The 19,132-nt window shown below is 42.6% G+C and overlaps 1 protein-coding gene and 1 long non-coding RNA gene across 5 annotated transcripts in view; one reads left to right on the plus strand and one right to left on the minus strand.

Moving 5' to 3' along the window:
• The window catches only part of TSPAN4 (tetraspanin 4), a 744,385-nt gene that overhangs the window by 105,614 nt on the left and 619,639 nt on the right, over positions 1-19,132 (plus strand). The gene's annotated exons all lie outside the window — the stretch shown is intronic.
• On the minus strand, positions 3,084-6,760 carry LOC144586046 (uncharacterized). The gene is made up of 2 exons (XR_013540750.1): positions 4,519-6,760; positions 3,084-3,921 (listed from the first exon to the last, which is right to left on the minus strand). It is a non-coding gene; the product is annotated as an uncharacterized LOC144586046 (long non-coding RNA).

Genomic DNA, 19,132 nt, shown 5'->3' on the forward strand with positions numbered 1-19,132 from the left:
CAAGAAAGCCACATCTGATGTTACTCTAAATATATGTTTAGCGCTAGTTGTTTGAGTAACTAGCTGGATAGCTTATCTGACTGCAGAGCCAGATGTTGGGAGTTAAGTTCCCCATTGTGTCTCCTGGAAGAAGTCAGGCTGTGTGGCCTTTGGTAAGCTGTACATACAGTCTCAAGATGCTCGCAGTAGAAAGGAATGGCAAGCCACTTCTGAGTACTCTGTACCTAGAAGACCCTGAAAAGGGTCACCATAAGTCAGAATTGACCTGGTGCTACACAGTTGTTATTACGTAGTTGTTTGAGTGTAGTAGAAGCTAGGCAAATAATAGCGATAAAGTAGATATTTGCTTGATCAGTGATTGAGTGAGCAACTGGCTGGTAATCTATTGAAGGCTTCCCAACTGCATAGTGGGAACGAAAGGTAATAATATATAAACTTGTTTATTTTTATTCATGAGTGCATCCTTCATATATCTGAGCTTAACCATTACAGCTGTTGTGATATTAGGAATCCTCTAATTTACAGCCTAATAGAATTTTTGAGCTTCCCGTCCTCCATGTCCAATGTGTGGATTATGTTGAAACAAGAGGCTAAATCCTGGTATTGTGGGGATATTTTAAAGAGTCCAGTGCAGAGCACAGTAGACGTCAAGGCATGTGTGATACAACTCAGTCAGTTTTTTATTAACTCATAGGCCATGGAAAAGACCCTGATGTTGGGAAAGTGCGAGGGCAAGAGGAGAAGGGGACGACAGAGGACGAGATGGTTGGACAGTGTCATCGAAGCTACCAACATGAATTTGACCCAACTCCAGGAGGTAGTGGAAGACAGGAGGTCCTGGCATGCTCTGATCCATGGAGTCATGAAAAGTTGGACACGACTTAACGACTAAACAACAACAACAAATAGGCCCATAACCTTCTCAGCTGTGTAGCTACCACTGGATTCTTCTTCGTGGCCTCTGTGAATGCACACTAATGGGTTAAATCTGCACTTGTGCAGAGGCCTCGGAATATTCTAGAGCTTAAAATAACACTTTTGGCTCCGCCCCCCAGGACCTCATGGTCCGCCCGTCCTAACAGTTACCTCAGTTCCATTTTTTCCGCTGCTGCAGTTAGGTCTCCTGGCTAGAGCTCCGTGAAATTATTGGAAATTCTTGGAAAATATTTGGCTCCTGTTCGATTCTTCATTAAGGAAAGTACAAAGACTTTATTATTTAGGAGGGGAGGTGTGCGTTTTGGCCCTTTGCGAGGGTTTCCCCTCTTTCCCTCTCCCTTCCCCCCCTCCCCCCCCTTGGACTGTTCCCAGGCCTCCAAGGCTTCCTCATCTCCCAGGGTTACTTTTAAAAGCTGCATTGCCTTGGAGAGTCGCACAAAAATCTTTGTGTATGCATCGAAGCGGCCTCTGCGTCCGCAGAACCCGACCCTTTACCTCATATATAACCTAGGGAAAAGAGTAAAGCCTCTAAAACTAAGGCCAAACCCTTAGTTTTATAACCACCAACCCCTCATTCTTCGGCTATTCCTAGCCTGCCACCACAGGTTTCCCCGTCCTTGCCTGTCCTCACTCCTCAGTCTCCTGTTGAGTTTCTTTCCTAGGGCTCTTCACCTCCATCTTCACCGCCGTCGTCGGTCCCGCTTCCTCCTACTCCGGAATTATCCCTGCAACATCCTCTCCGAAAAACAAGAAGGTGAAAGCGAAGCATTTGGTGCCATCTTTAGAGATTCCCGGTCTCCGAGCCACTCGGGACCGAAGGTCTCACCCCACGGGGCTCGACATCTTCGCCCCAATAAAGCGAAGAAGCATGCGCCTAAAGAGGACTTGCGAAAAACAAGAAGGCGAAAACGAAGCATTTCGCGCCATCTTTTAGAGATTCCCGGTCTCCGAGCCACTCGGGACCGAAGGTCTCACCCCACGGGGCTTGACATCTTCGCCCCAATGAAGCTAAAGAGCATGCGCCTAAAGAGGACTTGCAACCGCTCAAGCTTTCTAAGAGCTATTTGAGACGTTGGAGGCAGCAAATGCAAAAGCTGTATTATCCGCGTCTGCTATACAGCCTTGCTGCGGAAACTTCATCCTCTGAGTCCTCCTCGTCCTCATCGGAATCCTCCAATGAGAGTTCGACATTGTCGGTACCATCCTTCCCTGATATCAGGAGGAAGAGGCACCGATCGGTACCGAGGGAACCTCCGTTACTGGAGATGCCCGAACATCGATGGACCTCCCAGGTCCCGATACTCCCGTGGGCTCCGGTACCGAAGAAAGAGATCATCTCCTGATACCAAAAGACATAAGAAGAGATGGTACCATGAAGCCTCCCTGGTACAGGAGGTTAAAACATGCTGGTACCATGCCTTGGTACCAAGCAGAAGGCTAAAACATGCTGGTACCAGGAGGTCAAAACATGCTGGTACCATGCCTTGGTACCAAGCGGAAGGCTAAAACATGCTGGTACCAGGGGATTAAAACATGCTGGTACCATGCCTTGGTACCAAGCGGAAGGCTAAAACATGCTGGTACCAGGGGATTAAAACATGCTGGTACCATGCCTTGGTACCAAGCGGAAGGTTAAAACAGGCTGGTACCAGGAGGTTAAAACATGCTGGTACCATGCCTTGGTACCAAGCGGAAGGCTAAAACTTGCTGGTACCAGGGGATTAAAACATGCTGGTACCATGCCTTGGTACCAAGGGGAAGGTTAAAACATGCTGGTACCAGGAGGTCAAAACATGCTGGTACCATGCCTTGATACCAAGTGGAAGGCTAAAACTTGCTGGTACCAGGAGGTCAAAACATGCTGGTACCATGCCTTGGTACCAAGCGGAAGGCTAAAACTTGCTGGTACCAGGGGATTAAAACATGCTGGTACCATGCCTTGGTACCAAGCGGAAGGCTAAAACTTGCTGGTATCAGGAGGTTAAAACATGCTGGTACCATGCCACGGTACCAAGCGGAAGACTAAAACAATATATGCCCATAAGAAATGCCTGGTACTGAGGAAGTATTCTTAAGGAAGATACTGAATACTGATGATATGAGGAAGGATACTGAAAAAGAAACCAGAAGTCCTTTTTCACTTCTGATGCTCCACTTTCTTCTACTTCCCATGACTCTGACTCTGAATCTTCCGACTCCATGGCACCAGACCACTCCTAACCTGACCCTGCCAGACTCTGATATTTGTGATGGCTTTCCTCCATCCCTCATTTCCGAATTTCATTCATGTTCTAACATGATACAGAGAATCGATAAGGCTCTTGATTTAACAGTACATCAACTGCAAACAGATTCTGATAAGGTTTATGCAGATATTGATGAGGAATCAGTGCCTTCCCTGTGCTTGTCCCTTATCCCATCTTTATTCTGCTTGCTTCAGTAGACCTGGGAAAAGCCCTTCTCTGTCCCTAAAATGTCCAGGCTTGTAGAAAATCTGTACAAGACCTATGGTACCAATACAGATTTTTAACTAGGCATCCTCCTCCTTATGTGGATGTGGACGCCACACAAGCCAGATCACGCTCGAGATCTACTACCACACCAAGCAGCGAGGAGGTTAGAAAGCTCATCTACATGGCAGCTATGGGCGCCTACCATATCAGCCTCTCTAACTGTGCACTACCCTCTCTTCAGGCAGCCCCAGCAGCATTTAATCTGAAAGGGCTTGCTCTCCATTAAGACACCATGTCCCTCACTCAGCAAGAGAGTGTGATAGCGCATCACATTATCGAGGCCACCTCCAAACAACTCATGACTGGGGTAACCTTGCAAAGACACGATTGGCTAAGGTCAGCCAACATTTCTGATTATGTCAGATTTGGAATAGGGGACTTGCTCTTTGATGGCTCTAGGTTATTCGATCCCTAGATGGCCTTCAAAGAATGAGGAAAACAGCATGGTCGTACAACGTTCAGCCTTATAGATCTCAAAAATTCCCATTGATGCATCAGTACTCTTATAGTGTATACAGACCTTATACTTCTCAACGAAGATATCTCCCTCAACAGTTGGCTCAGTACCACAATCCAATCAACGCGACCATCCCCACCATTCCTATAGGAAGTTGACAAAAAAATCCAACAGACACTGTGACTCCCTCCCGCTTACCACCGCTCGATTCTGCGTCACATGTTCAGTATGCTTGCTCCCTTCTTTCTGCATGGACCCACATCACCTCGGATGCCTGGGCTCTTTCCATTGTCACCTATGGGTACACCATAGAGTTTTGGGATACACCGGCTCAGCGGGTGATTTACACTCACTCTTCTGCCACTCTATGAGACAAGGTAAAGATCCTTTTTGGAAAATCAGACATATCTCCTGCCACTCCAGGTGGGGGCAGATCACTACGCCCCATTTTAGACCTAAAGGACCTGATTTTTCTTCATCAGCCAGTGCCGTTTTTGCATGGTGACCTTGGAACATATCCTTCCACTAATTCGACAAGGAGATTGGTTTACTTTGATAGACTTGAGTGACGCCTGCTCCCACATCTCCATCAGAAGTGATCATTGCGAATACCTCCATTCTCTCTAGGAAGGCCCATTTTAGAGTTCAGCGCCTTGCCATTCAGCTCTCGACGGCGCCTCGAGTATTCACATAGGGGCCGTATTGGAATCTTGGCCGGCAAGAGCTTTTCCTTTCCCAGAATGGCATGGTCTAAATTTGTTCCCTGATATGTCGCTCCCCTCCGTTGTCTTGGATCACAGCCCATCAGGCCCAAAATCTTCGGGGACTCATGATTTCCACCACATCTGTCATAAAGCCGGCGAGGCTCAAGAGGCAGTCCCTACAGGCCTGGCATCTGCCCTGTTTAACCCCATGAAAAATACGCCCTACATATGCCTCCAGATTACTCATGAGCTTGCACACCAACCCTGCTGGTAATCAACCCAGAAGACTTGGCCCTGGAAAGACTGTTTGCTCCACTTCTACCTACCTCGAGAATCATGACAGACTCCAGTCTGGTCGGATGGGGACCCCACTGTACCAGTCTTCATATCTACGACACCTGGTCAGTGAAGTAAAACTTTATCTTTTTTAAAAAAATCTGGAATTGCTGGCCATCTTCAAAGCATTTCAGGCGCTCCTAACTCTCAACCTAGGCATGGCTATCCAAGTTACTACGGATAATGCGACAGCAATGTACTACATCAACAAACAGGGAGGCACCCATTCTCTTCCTCTACTGTACCTGACTGTTCAGTTTTGGGAGTAGTGTCTAGAATTCCACATCTTTCTGTCTGTTGTGCACATCTCCGCCCAGGACTTCACATGGGCAGACCATCTGAGCAGGCGAACATACCAAATACACGAGTGATCTCTGGATCATTGCACATTCATCAGAATCTGCAAGAGATTTTTTTTTTGTTCCTCCCTGCCATAGATGCCCTTGCAATTGAGGTGAACAGCTAGTGTGCCATCTATCTTTCACGGCCTGGACTAGGGGTAAACTCCCATGGTGCCCTGGAAGGGCTGCTTCATGTACATGTTCCCTTCAGTGCCTCTCCTACTGTGCATAATAGTGAAGATATGACATGACAATGCCACCGTGATCCTCATAGCTCCATACTGACCCATACGGCTGTGGTTCACAACACTGCTGACAATGTCGTCAGGCTCCCTGAGACCCCCGTCTATTCCTCATCTTCTGACCCAGAATCAAGGGAAAACGTACCGTCCAGGTCTACAAGCTCTTCACCTCATGGCATGGAGAATTCCTCCTCAATAAACTCCATATTATCACACTCCAGGAAGCCCTCTACCAATCAATTCTATTTCTGCAATTGGCTGGCATTTACCAAAATTACTACTCGCTACCCTAAATGAAGAGATTTTCCCGTGGTACGGCAAACCTTTACCCTCCACGGGGCCAGTCTATACCACAGTGGACTCTTCACACTGTCCTGAGTGCCTCTCGCATTCATCGTTTGAGCCACTGACCACAATTGCTGGACATTTGTTGACTTTCAAGGCTATTTCTTAGTTGCAGTTACTTCCAGTAGCACTTCAGGTGGATCCTCCCTTCCTACTTTGCCACCTGGACAAAGTTATACTGTTCCCAGATGTCTCCTTCATACCTAAAGTTTCTACTGAGTTTCATATCAGTCTGCCCACTTTCTTTCCTAACTGCCTACAGATGTAGAGAGGTCTCTTCACCTGCTAGATGTTCGCAGAGCATTATCGTTCTATGTTTGCAGGACTGTTTTTTCCCTCGCAAGTCTAATCGCCTGCGCCCGGTGAACGCTCACTTTACCAGAACTTTGGCTACTTCTACAGCTTTTCCTCAAGGGTGTCCCGCTGTCAGACACCTGCACAGCTGACATTTGGCCCACTCTGTCAGCCTTCATCTTTCACTATTGCCTGAATCTGCGGGCCAAGGAGGATGTCATTTTTGGACGCGCGGTCCTGTCTGCTGTTTTGCCGTGACGTCCCTCCTCCTATCAGAGGCAAGCTTGCTAATCACCCATTAGTGTGCATTCACAGAGGCCACGAAGAAGAAAGAAAGGTTACTTACCTGTAACTCTGGTTCTTCGAGTGGTCCTCTGTGAATTCACACGTCCCGCCCGTCCTCCCCTCTTTCCGTCACGGCTGTCTCACCTTAGAGCAGCAGCGGAATTTGGGGAACTGAGGTAACTGTTAGGACGGGCGGACCATGAGGTCCTGGGGGGCGGAGCCAAAAGTGTTACTTTAAGCTCTAGAATATTCCGAGGCCTCTGCACAAGTGCAGATTTAACCCATTAGTGTGAATTCACAGAGGACCACTCGAACAACCAGAGTTACAGGTAAGTAACCTTTCTTTCTTGTTTAAAAGCTTGACTTTATTTCAGCAACTGCTGACCTCTTAGGTATCTTGTCCAGTAACAACATAATTCATCTTATCATTGCAGATTAACACAAACTTCTAAACAGGGCCATGCCATTTTATAGTAAGAGCAACCTTCTGTCTTATTTTCCACCAATGCTAGGCAGGGCCCTGCCTTGCGTGGGGTGTGTGTGTGTGTGTTTCCAAATGGGCAGCAATACTGGCTATAGGTGCATTGCAGCACTGCGCAGCTGCCCACTCGCACAGCTTTGAGGGAACATTGAGTCAACTGCTTCAAAGCTGAATCTTTCAAAATAAGATGTTTTGGACCCATGTTGCCCTTTGACATGCCATCAGGCTGTATCCTACTGCCATTATTGGTGCCCCTTTCCTTTGGAGGAGGATAATGTGGGTGCCGGAGAAAATGTGTACATCAGAAGCCGGGTTGGAAAAAATAGAGCTGGCAGTGAAAGAGAATCTGAGTACAGCTGCTAGTTCACATTGCACAACTGTGATGAGTACGTATGTGTCTGGGGGTCTGTGTGCTCTGTCAGTGACACTGAGCCGTGTTGGTGACCTTTCCTGCGTTAAACAGGCTCCCAACTCTTCACAGTACCTCTGCTACCAGCTTCATTATTGGTCTTCCATCTGTACCTTTTCTCGTCACTTTTTCAACCAAGAGTCAAACTAGACAAGATGGCAGCTTTGCAGTTAGAAGCTGATGGCACATTTCTTCTCCAGTGGTAAGATTCTTCAGAGCTTCACGCCTCAGGAGCCAGACTTTCAAAGGAAGCCTATATTTATCTTTCAATGACAAATTCAAAAATAAAAGCAATCTAATTTGCAACTTGAGGAATAGAGGGAAGCTCATCCTAGAACAAACATACCTTTTTTTTTTTACTTCTTGAAGAGGTGCTTCTTTGCTGACATAATGAGAATAAATGAAGTGTGAAGGAGGTGACTGGGCTTAAGCCAGGACCTTGCACATTTTTTACAGTCCTTCACCAGCAACGTGCCAGAAGGACCAGAGTTTTCCAAGTAGAACATTTGAAATACGGGGTCTCTTATTCTGGTTTTGAAGGGTGAAGTGAGGCTCTAAACCCACAAGAGCCAGCATCCCTGGGTATTTTATGATATTAGGAATACAGTGGTATAAAGGCTGTATCTCCCTCCCTTTTGTAATGGAAAAAATAGTGGTGTTCATTTTTTGTTTGTTCTCAGGGGAGGTGAAATATTTCCATAAATTCAAAAATTATGGCATAATGGAGACCATTTTACCTGTCAGCCTGCAGTACAGGTTCATCAGTGGAACTTGTAGCACAATTGTGTGACACTCCTAGACAAAAGCAGGAATTGTGCTGCTGTTGGTGAGATGTTTGCTAAAAAAAAGTTTGCACTCCTTTTTCCCCCCTGTGCTGGACTCATTATTGCTCCCCAATTTAGTAGATTAGAGACAACCCATAGTAATGCCCATTTGCTGCACATTTGACAGTAGCATGTGAAATATTCTATGCCTTTTTAAAGGAAGTTTACCAAGAAGATTGGTTGCTTCTGATTTAGATAAATCCGTGCTATACATACTGCCTGGTGATGCCTATATCAAGCTCAGCAGTACATTTCTGCAAGACTCAGATCTAGCAGCAGACTCTGTAAATTAAGTGATTTTCCTCATACAGTAACGTCTCAGCAAGTTCAGTAGCATATGCGTATGTTTTGGTTAAGTGTCAAATATTTCTGCTGTTAAGGATGTCTAAATGCTTTACTGAAGGTAGTACATGCTTGGGTAATTGCAAAACCACTATTGGCATCTAGACCTCATTGTGCTGCCAGAAGAAACCGCCATGTGGAAGAATTAAGATGAAGCAGTTGAGGCTGCATTACGTGCCAGCTCACATCAATCCTGGATGAGGGAGCCAGATTTGAGACTCCTGGTGCATATAACTTCCAAACAGGGAGAATTTTGCAGTGTGAGGGATATTTCAGAAGAGTTAGGTGTTATATAGGGAAAGCCAGTCTTCATATTCTTGGCCATTCTGCATCTTGCCTATGTATACGTAGCCCCAACTGGAGAAGAGCTTGAGTCTTCTTGTTCATCTGTTCCTGAGGACCTAAAAGTTGGATGCACTTCAGCAGACAGTACACATCTGCTGCTGGTAATCAAATGGAAAGCAGTACAGTTCTTTTTTGTACTGTATACTCTTTTTGATTGTTTAGTGTTTTGCTGGCTTATGACAGATGTGCAGTTTTCATATTTAAATAGGATGTCCGTACTGGCTATGTCTAGGCAGATACCTCTGTGATACCTCAAGGTAGACATGATGGCAATAGTACCTTCCAAACAACACCAAGAGGCATGGTGCATCGAAGGTAATGTACAATAATTATGACTACTAGTATCTGTTGATAGCCTCACACTCCATTAATTTGTCTGATCTTCTTTTAAAGCTGTCTAAATTGGTGGCCCTCACTACATCTTGTGGTTAGTGAATATTAGATAGTTGTGTGTTGTGTGAAGCAAGTCCTTTCTTTTAGTGGTATTGTTGAATTCAGTCACCAGGAATCATTGGATGCCTCTATTTAGTTGAATGAATGAATGTTACCCTAGTACTGTATGGCCACTCTCTGTCCCTGTTTCAGTAGCCATTCTTCTCTCTTGTTTTTTCCCTAGCACAGAGGTGGTAGTGGTGGAGATTAAGATTAATTCCTGTTAGTATTAATGCAGGTGTTAATTATGCCAGTTTCTAGTTGGGAATGATAAACATAACTATTCTGCTTTGTATCACTGAGCCTGGCTTCTTCTTTGCAGTCTTAGATCAAGCTTCTCATTCTATTTGAGTTAGGGGTTACCTAAGTTAGGGGTTACATAGGTAGGCTATGTCACTCAGCCCAAGGTCCGAACTGTCATTTGTTTGGCAGCCAGGCAGTGACATGCCACCTAAAACCCCTTGGAGAAAAGCCCACCACCATGCCAAAGAAACTGGCAGTGTGAACTACCACCAGAAAGATGAGCTTATTTTTCTGGCTTATTTACAGAACAGTGCATACATAAAAAAATTGGATACAGTAAGCCAGATCCATATCCAGATTACATAAACATTTGGAATGTTTCTTAACCTTAATTTTCTTGATTCAGTTAGGAAATGTTGTATCAGACTGTGCCTGTTTGATTGACTTCTGGTCAGAAACCGGAAAGTCCTTAGAGTTTTATACTCCCTCAGACTATTGTTTAATTTATGATAAAACCCATCAATTTACATAAAAAGGATTGCTCAAAACAAGATGTAAATGCGAGGTGTAAGCAAGGTGGACCAATTGTAAAATAGATACACGTAATCCACCATCCGGTTTTTGGATGGTGGATTATGACACAGTGTTTTGGTCTAGAAGATCTTTAAAAAGGTAATATTCGGAGGTTCTTATGGTGAAAAACTTGGTGTGGGGTTGCTTGTGATCATGCCACCCCATTCCACATTTTGGCTTTACTATTGAGAGTAACTTAGTTACTGTTTAGGAAGAAACCTCTCTAAGGTACAATACTAGAAGTAGGACATTTTTACAAATGACCATATGCAGAACATAATTCCTAGACCCTGAGGGATAAAACTAAAAAAGTAAATATTGCAAGAATACTGGTTGGGACAAAAATTTATTACTGTAATACAGAGAGTGATAAGCCAGCTGTGTAACCATGTTTTTGGGTGGTGGAGAGCATCAGTTCATTCTCAGATTGCATTTTCAAATAATAAAATAAAATAAAAATATAATCTGTAAACTAGCAGAAGGAAGGGATCTAGTAATGTTTCAGCTGTGTTCCTGCACTGTTATAAGATTTGATACTAAACCTAAGGTTCCTGTATAATGAACTAGTTCTACTTCCCCACATACTCTTACCACCCATTAAGGGTTGTTTTGGATCTTGTTTTGTTCTTGTTTACTGCAAGGTACAGTTGAATACATAATACCCACATCGTGCTCTGTTACGACTCCTGCACAGTTGCACTGATGTTTTCTTCAGGGCTGTTAGATCTCCAAAACAATTGGGAAACATGTGGTGCTTATTAAAGATTTCTCAATAGGTCAGCACCATTAGGGGCTCTCAAAGATGCAAAGATGGAGAATGTGTCAACATGGCTGCCGGATTCGAACAGCATGGAAGCTGGCCACCTTTGGATTAATGCTTTGAGGACATTTTTTAAAAAAATAGTAAAGATCATGCAATGCAGAGCTTTTAAAAAGATTTTTTTAGTGGTGGTTCAGGGAATAAACGAATAGAATTTTCTGCAACTGAATGGGGTTTGTGATAATTTGTGCAGCAAAATGTTTTAAATGTCCAATTCATAGTATTTATTTAACTTACCTTAGGAAGTTTAATTTAAAAAGCTCCTCCTGTTCCAATATACTTCCAGCGTTGTTTCTGTGAATATAAAAATGTCAAAGGTATCACCCACTGTTCCATTTATGTAATCTTAAAGGACCACATGGCCTTTTCCTAATTCTTTGTTGAAATGTGGTTAGGCATGGCTACCTCTAACGCGCTAAAATAGTACTATAAGATTAGTTGTGGTTGAAGAGAATTTGATTTGGTGCAGAACAGTTAAGTTGAAAGGTTGGTGCCTGTGTGACCGAGAGGGAGGACCAGCTCACTTTGTGAACATCACAAAGAGAGCAGTGCTTAAGACAATTGCCATGGCTCAGAGTTGGAAGAGGAGTTGAAGTCAGATGATTCCGAGACAGCTTTGTTACTGGCTCGGAGCATAACTGAGCTCTTGATGTTGAGTCTGATGGTTCGGAATCTGCTGAACCTGATAACCAGGAGACCAAAGCCTGAGAATTAGATCAAGGAATCTCAGACCAGAACTCTTAAAACCTAGGAAAGACCATAGGTTGGAACCACTTCATAAAAAGGAAACCACAGAAAAGGAGAAATGGAACGTACTCTGGTACATTTCCTAAGTTAGCTTCAACTTGCATAAGGGAAACACGGCATCGTATTGAAGCACAGGATTTGCCTTAGAGGAGAGCAGCTGTGATTCCTCAGACAAAGAAAGATGAAAGCTAAGCAAAAATCAGAAATGCTCCCAGTGTTCTAGGAATTGTTGCAATTAGTCGGGGAAAAACAAATATCCAATTGACATATGATAGAAGTGTATGTGATTTCCCTCCTCTGATGTTCACCTCAAAATTTGGTGCTTAGCATTTGAAGGAAAGGGAAGTGAAGGCAAGAACTGAAGTACCTTTTGTCGCATATCCTCCACCTCCTTGTAAGAACTGAGATGGGTGTTTCTGTTTAATGCATTTTCCCTTTGTCATACATTTTTTTAAGCCCAGAATAGAGATAAGTGGCACCTAAGCAAATCTGTCAACCTCTAGGGAGATATGAGAGGTCTGTACCTGTATCGGTAATTATTAATTGTTACATTAATGGTTCATCTCAAGGAGAAACATTATACAAGGGTTAATGACTGGCAACAATGTTAAATGTCCTGTGAGACATCAACATTCATGTTATAACATAGGCTGGAGGAATTAATCATGACTAAACAGTTATTTTGTAATCATTGCTGAAAGCAAATTCATTACTGATGCTGATAAACAGCATGCTACTAATTTGGGTGATGAGTCCAAACTCTATATGCTTCTTTAAGTTTTATAAAATTTGTTCAAGCTGTTGTGCCAATTTGTATTTTTCTCATATGAGGATTTTCTTGAATACTTTTTGAGGAAGTAGATATAAAATCCAGCTGCCTGCCAAGAGCCACTGATTCTCTCTATCATTTCAAGATGCAATTCAAAATGTGTTTAATTCAGGAATGTGGGAGGTTTTCATGCTATGGAAAGGAATATGTATCAGACTGCAGATTCCAATTAAAGTAGCAGTGTGGGTAGCTACGACACATATACATTTAAATGTGTGTTTGCATGTTCATCAGAAAAGCCATCAAGATAAAATTGTGCACACATACTGGAAACGGTGTGTTTTCTATTGCACAAAATTGCCTGTTTATGTAGTTTAGTGGGGCGAAGTAGAATTGTGCAAACAAATAGCAGTGGGGGGAAAAAGCAACACAGCAACGTGTACTAGGCTCAATTATGAAATTAATTTCGGAAATTGTATGGGAACAATGGGAAGGCAAATAAATTAGAACGCTGGATGCAGCAATTCTGTAGAACAACCAACAGAATGGGAGACAGTCCAGTTTTTAGTTTAGACAGAACAGCAGCTATGACTGAGATTATAGTTATGCGCCAATATGCTAGGTCTTTGGTTCTCTTTCCAGCAGTAACTCACACTTCAATCTTTACCATTTAAACTATTTTCCTCATTCAGTGTGGTTACTTGATTAATTTTATTAAAGTCAGCTTCTTATATGGGCTCACTCTGGCCAACAGTTTATTTAAAGCACACATTTGAAATATACAATCAGATACTTGAAGCTACAATTAGCACATACCTAGGACTCGGGAGACCTGTGTTTGAATTCCCACTCAGCCAAAGAAGCTCATTGGGGGTGTGGAACTGGTAAAAGCACTCTTTAAATATCTCACTTACCTTGAGAGCACTATTAGGGTTGTTATAAGTCAGTTCTGACTTGATGGCACATAATGTTGCAAATATTACTAATTAGAAATTAGCTAAAATACAATAGAAACAAATTACAATCAAAGACAAATTACGGTAAACACCTATTCCCAGAAAGTTTGTACGAATACATATGATTTTAACTTGCACGAGAAAAATTAAAATATGGGAATTGATATCTGATGAGAGGGAGAATTCCAAACATTTGGGTGCCACCACTGAGAAAGTCCTGCTCCATGTGACAGCCCATTGAGCCACACAACTCTGGGGCAGCATGAGATTTCATGTGTCAGCAGTACTTTTTCTTTCATTCCTCTTAACAATACAAATGAGAAATCTATTTATTTAAAATACTTTTACCCCACCTTTCTCCTTAAAAAAGAACCAAGGTGGCTTACATCATTAAAAGACAAAGTTTAAAGCTAACAACAGTGATTGCACAAATACTAAGAAGGATCAAACAAAGGACATACCATATTTTTCTGTGTATAAGACTATATTTTTGTATAAAATTTTTAGACTAAAAATTGAGGGTCTTATACATGGAAGTAGGCTGAGGAGAGTACAAAAACAAATGAAGGGGAAAGCAGGAATGAAGTTGTTCCAGCAGGGCTTCTTTCCCTTCCAGTTGCTAATCCTTAGCAAAAGGAAAGCAGGCATCAAAGCGCTGCAGGATCGCTTTGAATCCTGCTTTCCCCTCTGCTTGCTAAGCCCCATGGGGCTTAACAAAAGGGGGGGGAAGAATCAAAGCAGTCCCGTGGCTGTATAAGGGGTAAAGGGATCAAAACGATCATGCAGTTGCGGGATTGCTTTGATCCCTTTCCCCCTACACTTGCTAAGCCCCACTTAGATTTCTTAATTTTGGGTTAGTAAAGTGGGGGGGCGTCTTATACATGGGGGCATCTTATACATGGAAAATACGTTATTTAAAAAAAAATATAAGCAACACTTATGAACAGAAACATGAACAGACATTCTTTGCAGGAGTTTTCCAAATCTGCAAACATTATTCCAGGGTCTTTCTCACAGAAACACAACTGTGTGTAACTACAAAATGTAAGCGCTCCAAATGCCATGCATATGTCCTTAACCATTTAACCAGTGGGCTGGAAATGAGAAAACTGCTAGGAACTTTTTTTCTCTGCTGCCTGTTTGAGCATCTTTCTGAAAACAGAGACTGCTGACTTTCTACGCATTTCCCTGCTGATGTCCAACAGATTTATATTGTAATACAGTAGAAATCTCAGAACCACCTGTGCTGCTAAAATGGCTTCTGAAGATAAAATCTATTATGCCTCTTGAAAGGCCATTTCGGTCCCCAGAGGAAAAAGGCAATTTTGACTTGACTGGGACCTTGTGTATTGATCTTACACAGGAGGTGTTAACAGAAGAGAAAGATTAATCTGAGAATGGAGATGTTCTCTCTGTCTTATGGAACATACCCCAGAATGGTTCTAACAAAGTGAAAAGCTGAATGGTAATTCAGTGTGTGTGTGATTGAAAGACATGAATGTTCGAGGGAACGTGCACTTCATTGTTAAGCCTTTCAAAATGTCAGGTATTCACAGACTTTTTTTTAAGGTTCACAGAGCATTGGGCTGGCAGGCTTAAAATAATTTAATACAAGGATGGGCAACTTTATATGTCACCAGTAGTCTTTAGTTCCCATTTATGAGGTCTGAAATAATCAAATACTGGTGGTGCTTGGATGATCCATGTTCTATAACCAGATCTAACTCAAACAGGACTAACTTAACTGGCAGCAAAGAGAGACCTGTTCAAGCAGAGAAGGGCCAGGCAAAGTAAATTGTCAGCAGCAATTTACAAAGTTTCCCTTTGACTCTTGCAGCCCTAAACAGCAAGCTTACCAAATGCTTTCAAAATCTTAACTCTTATGGTCAGGTCCAAAACCACCTAGGAAATTGCTGAGAAAAGGGAAGATTCATTTATCTATCATCCGCATCATATTCTACTTTCACCTCAAAGATTTCTGCCCCACAGCCCTGCCCCAGATGATTGGTTAAGGCAGAAAGAGGGAAAGGATCAAAGTCCTTGCTTGTCTTGTTCTCACACGTGAGGGTGAGAAGCAGCAAAAATGAGGGGCCAAAGTATTTTGTTGAGTGTTCCCAAGGAGAAAAAAAATAATACTGAAAGCAATTTTTGTGCAGTTTATGTGAAAGTGCACAAAGAATGCTGTAACAAGCGCTTGTGGGCAGAAGAATGTTTTAAGTGACTTGTGCTTGACTGTGAGAATAAAAGAAGTGAGGATTTACATCCACATTCCCCCGTACACTGTTATAATGGAATAATCTTCTGAGGGGTGAAAACATGAGAACATCCTTGTGTTTACTTTCTGAAAACAATAACAAAGCATGCTAAATTCAGAAAGTAGATGCGGGAAATAGTATGCTGTGATAAACAGATGTCTTGCAACAAGAAGCACTTCTTAAAAAGTGCTAAGCATATAATCTAGTTTTACCCTTCAGTTTCTCTTAAAGCTTCAGGTGATCCTGGCCTGTCTGCTTTCTAACCAGACACAGTCTCCGGAATGATCAGATGGGCCATTGTTTGGTTTGGTTTGGGGCTGGACTGGTTTGCTTATTTTTATGGCAACTACACAACCTAAAGGTCATTGCGTACCAGCCCAGCCTTGATAGATGTCTACTTGCCTTTTTTCCCATCCCTTTCAGGGGCTATGTTGTTGGTAGGATCACTCCGTTTTGGTTTGTTCCAGTATGTATGATTGGTGAGGTTAAATGCTGGATGGGGTTACGCTTCCTCTGAAAACAGGCACACAGCTTGAAGGTGTTCCTGGATTCATCTCTGAGCCTGCGTGTCCAGGTTTCAGTGATGACCAGCAGTGCCTTTGCACAGTTAAAACGAGTGTGCCAGCTGCATCCATTTCTTGAAAGGTCTGGCCTGGCCATGGTGACACATGCCCTAGTTACATTTCAGTTGGACTACTGTAACACACTCTGCATGGGGTTTATTCTGGAAACCCCAAAGAGTCCAAACTGCCACAGCCTGATTGTTAACTGTGGCTGGTTACAGGGAACATATAACTCCCCTTTTAAAGCATCTCCACTGGCTGCTGATCCGTTTCCAGGCACAGTTCAAAGTGCTGGTTTTAACCTACAATGGCTTAAAGATCATGCTAAACAAGGTCACTTGAAATGGGGTATGATAGATCCTTGTACTAGGTGCAAGGATCACCCCAAATGACATGCCACAACTTAAAACAACTCTGCATCGTATGATCCAGACTGATTAAGGCTGGGATAATTGGGCTTCATTATAAAAACACTTATCATAATAGTCTCCATCATAAAGACACTAGAGTAGTTTGCTTTCAACCTCCTACAGCAATTCTTGAAAGTCTGTTGCTGCTCATCATGTAATAATCTGCATGCAATCCATTTAAAACATGTCTGTGTACATTCAGTACAACTTGAGGAGCTCTAATTGGTCCCCCATCAATACTAACATTTTTCTTAAAGGGTACACACTTTGCAATCTACATGCACACACACAAACCTTCCCTCCCTTGTCATGGGTGCATGTCCTGCTATCTGTCAAATAGAAATAATTAATCTGGATTTAATAACCATTGGATCAAATTTGGGGCAATTTTACATCTCTGTGTTTAGTCCAAAGAGCCACTCAACAGAGCTTGTAGCCATGATGAAAATGGTATTGTTTGTGGATTTTGTTTTCTTCTGTTAACATTGCTAATCTGGTGAAGAACGTGTGTGTATTTGTTGTCCTCAAAAAGTCTTGCTAAGCTTTCCTTTATTATTTGCATATACTGATTACATTTCTCCTGGGGTTGGTTAGTTTATATCCTGTCTTTCTCCCTTGTGGGAAGAAGTAGAAAGGTCTGCTGGTGATTAAGTGGTTATAGTTTGCTGTGCATAGTTTAAGTAGCATTTCACAGAGAACAGAATGGTTGAAAGGCAATATTTCCCCACTTCATTGGTGCTTCTTTATTTGTGTAGTGTTAGAAAAATTGCCAAAAGGCATGTGTTGTTGCATGCAGCACTACCTCTACTGTTGATTCTTCCTGCAGTGGCTGATGCCATGCATAGGGCTAGCAATTTACTGAAAATTACATCCCACAGTTTAATGAATCTGATTTCAGAGTGGCACTTAAAAGATTGCCACCTTGGCTATTTGCACATATGACCCCATTTAAAAGTGTCTTAGAGCTATAGAAACCTAAAGAGGATGTCTGTAGAAAAAACACAATTTCATTAGACATACTGCCAATGCATTACTATTAGCAGAAATGTAAATAATACTTCAGTGTCATCTTCAAAGACAAAAGGAGCTAGCGATCTGAACAATACTCCCACGATACATTATTGGAAGATGCTTGAGGCAAAAAGCGTAGTTACATATTTCAAGGACTATAACAATTTTAGAAAGCAGCTTGTAGCCCAAATTGTGCTTGTGATGATCGTCATCTCTCTTATCACTAAGAAATCCTATAATTAAATTGGCAAGCCTGTTCTGATCTATGACTTTACTTCTAAGAGTGGAACTTCTGGATAGCTCACAGGTATAAACATCTGGCTGCGGCTGCCAGAGGTTGGGAGTTCAATTTCGCATTGTACCTCCTTGACAGGGGCTGGACTTGATGATCCCTAGGGTCTCTTCCAGCTCCACAGTTCTAAGATGATGATGATGATGATTCCTTAGCTGATAGATGTCAAGAGGATTCAGACTGAGAAATGGCCACTGAGAAACAGGAGGGAGCTATTGGCATGTTTGAGGGAATCCTACATTTACAGAAGTACTCAAGAATAAAAATAAAAACGGAAAACCAAAATAAAAATTTTGGGTGGGGGTGGGGGAGAATTGCAAAGAAATCCTGCTTTCATATAAACACTAGTGATGGGCACAAATTAAAAAAATTAATCTCCAAATTCATTTTAAAAAACACTGATTCATTTTTAGAAAATTTGCTAAGTAAGAGCCTCATGGCGCAGTGGTTAAACTGCTGTACTGCAGCCAAAACTGTGCTCACAAACCAGGGTTCAATCCCAGGTAACTGGCTCAAGGTTGACTCAGCCTTCTATCCTTCTGAGGTTGGTAAAATGAGTACCCTGCTGGTGGGGGTAATGTGTAGCCTACATAATTGATTTGTAAATTGCCCAAATAGTGCTTGAAGTACTATGGGGTGGTATATAAGCCGCATGCTTTGCTTTTTGCTTTTTAATTTATTGATTAGTATTCATATGAATTAATGCCCTGAGGAAACACGAATCAATGAATTTTAGTGATTTTTTGATTTGTTGATTTGTTTGGCTATAACATTCCCCTCAAGGCACCTAGGGACACCAAGATTGCAGAGAAGCTTCCTCGGACACTCCTCTACAATCCTTCCAAATTTGGTGAAGATTTAGTTTCAGATGTTTGAGTTATACACCCACAAAGAGCCCCCTCGGAAAGTTCCCCCAAGAATTTAGAGACACCAAAATACAGAGAAGCTTTCCGTGACTCTCCTCTACAATCCCTCTACGTTTGGTGAAGTTTGAGTTTCCCCAAGCCAGCTGCTAAAGGGCAGTTTCCTGGGGGAACCCAGTTTGTGGGTGTATAACTTGGATGTCTGAAACCCAATCTTCACCAGTCATGGAGGGACTGTAGAGGACAGTCAGCAGAATCTTCTCTGTGATTTTGGTGTCTTTAGGTGCCTGGGGGAACTTTCTTGGGTGGGTTAAACTTGCAGATGTATAACTTGGAAATCCTAA

The sequence above is a fragment of the Pogona vitticeps genome, chromosome 1, assembly GCF_051106095.1.
Source record: "Pogona vitticeps strain Pit_001003342236 chromosome 1, PviZW2.1, whole genome shotgun sequence".
Classification (NCBI taxonomy): Eukaryota; Metazoa; Chordata; class Lepidosauria; order Squamata; family Agamidae; genus Pogona; species Pogona vitticeps.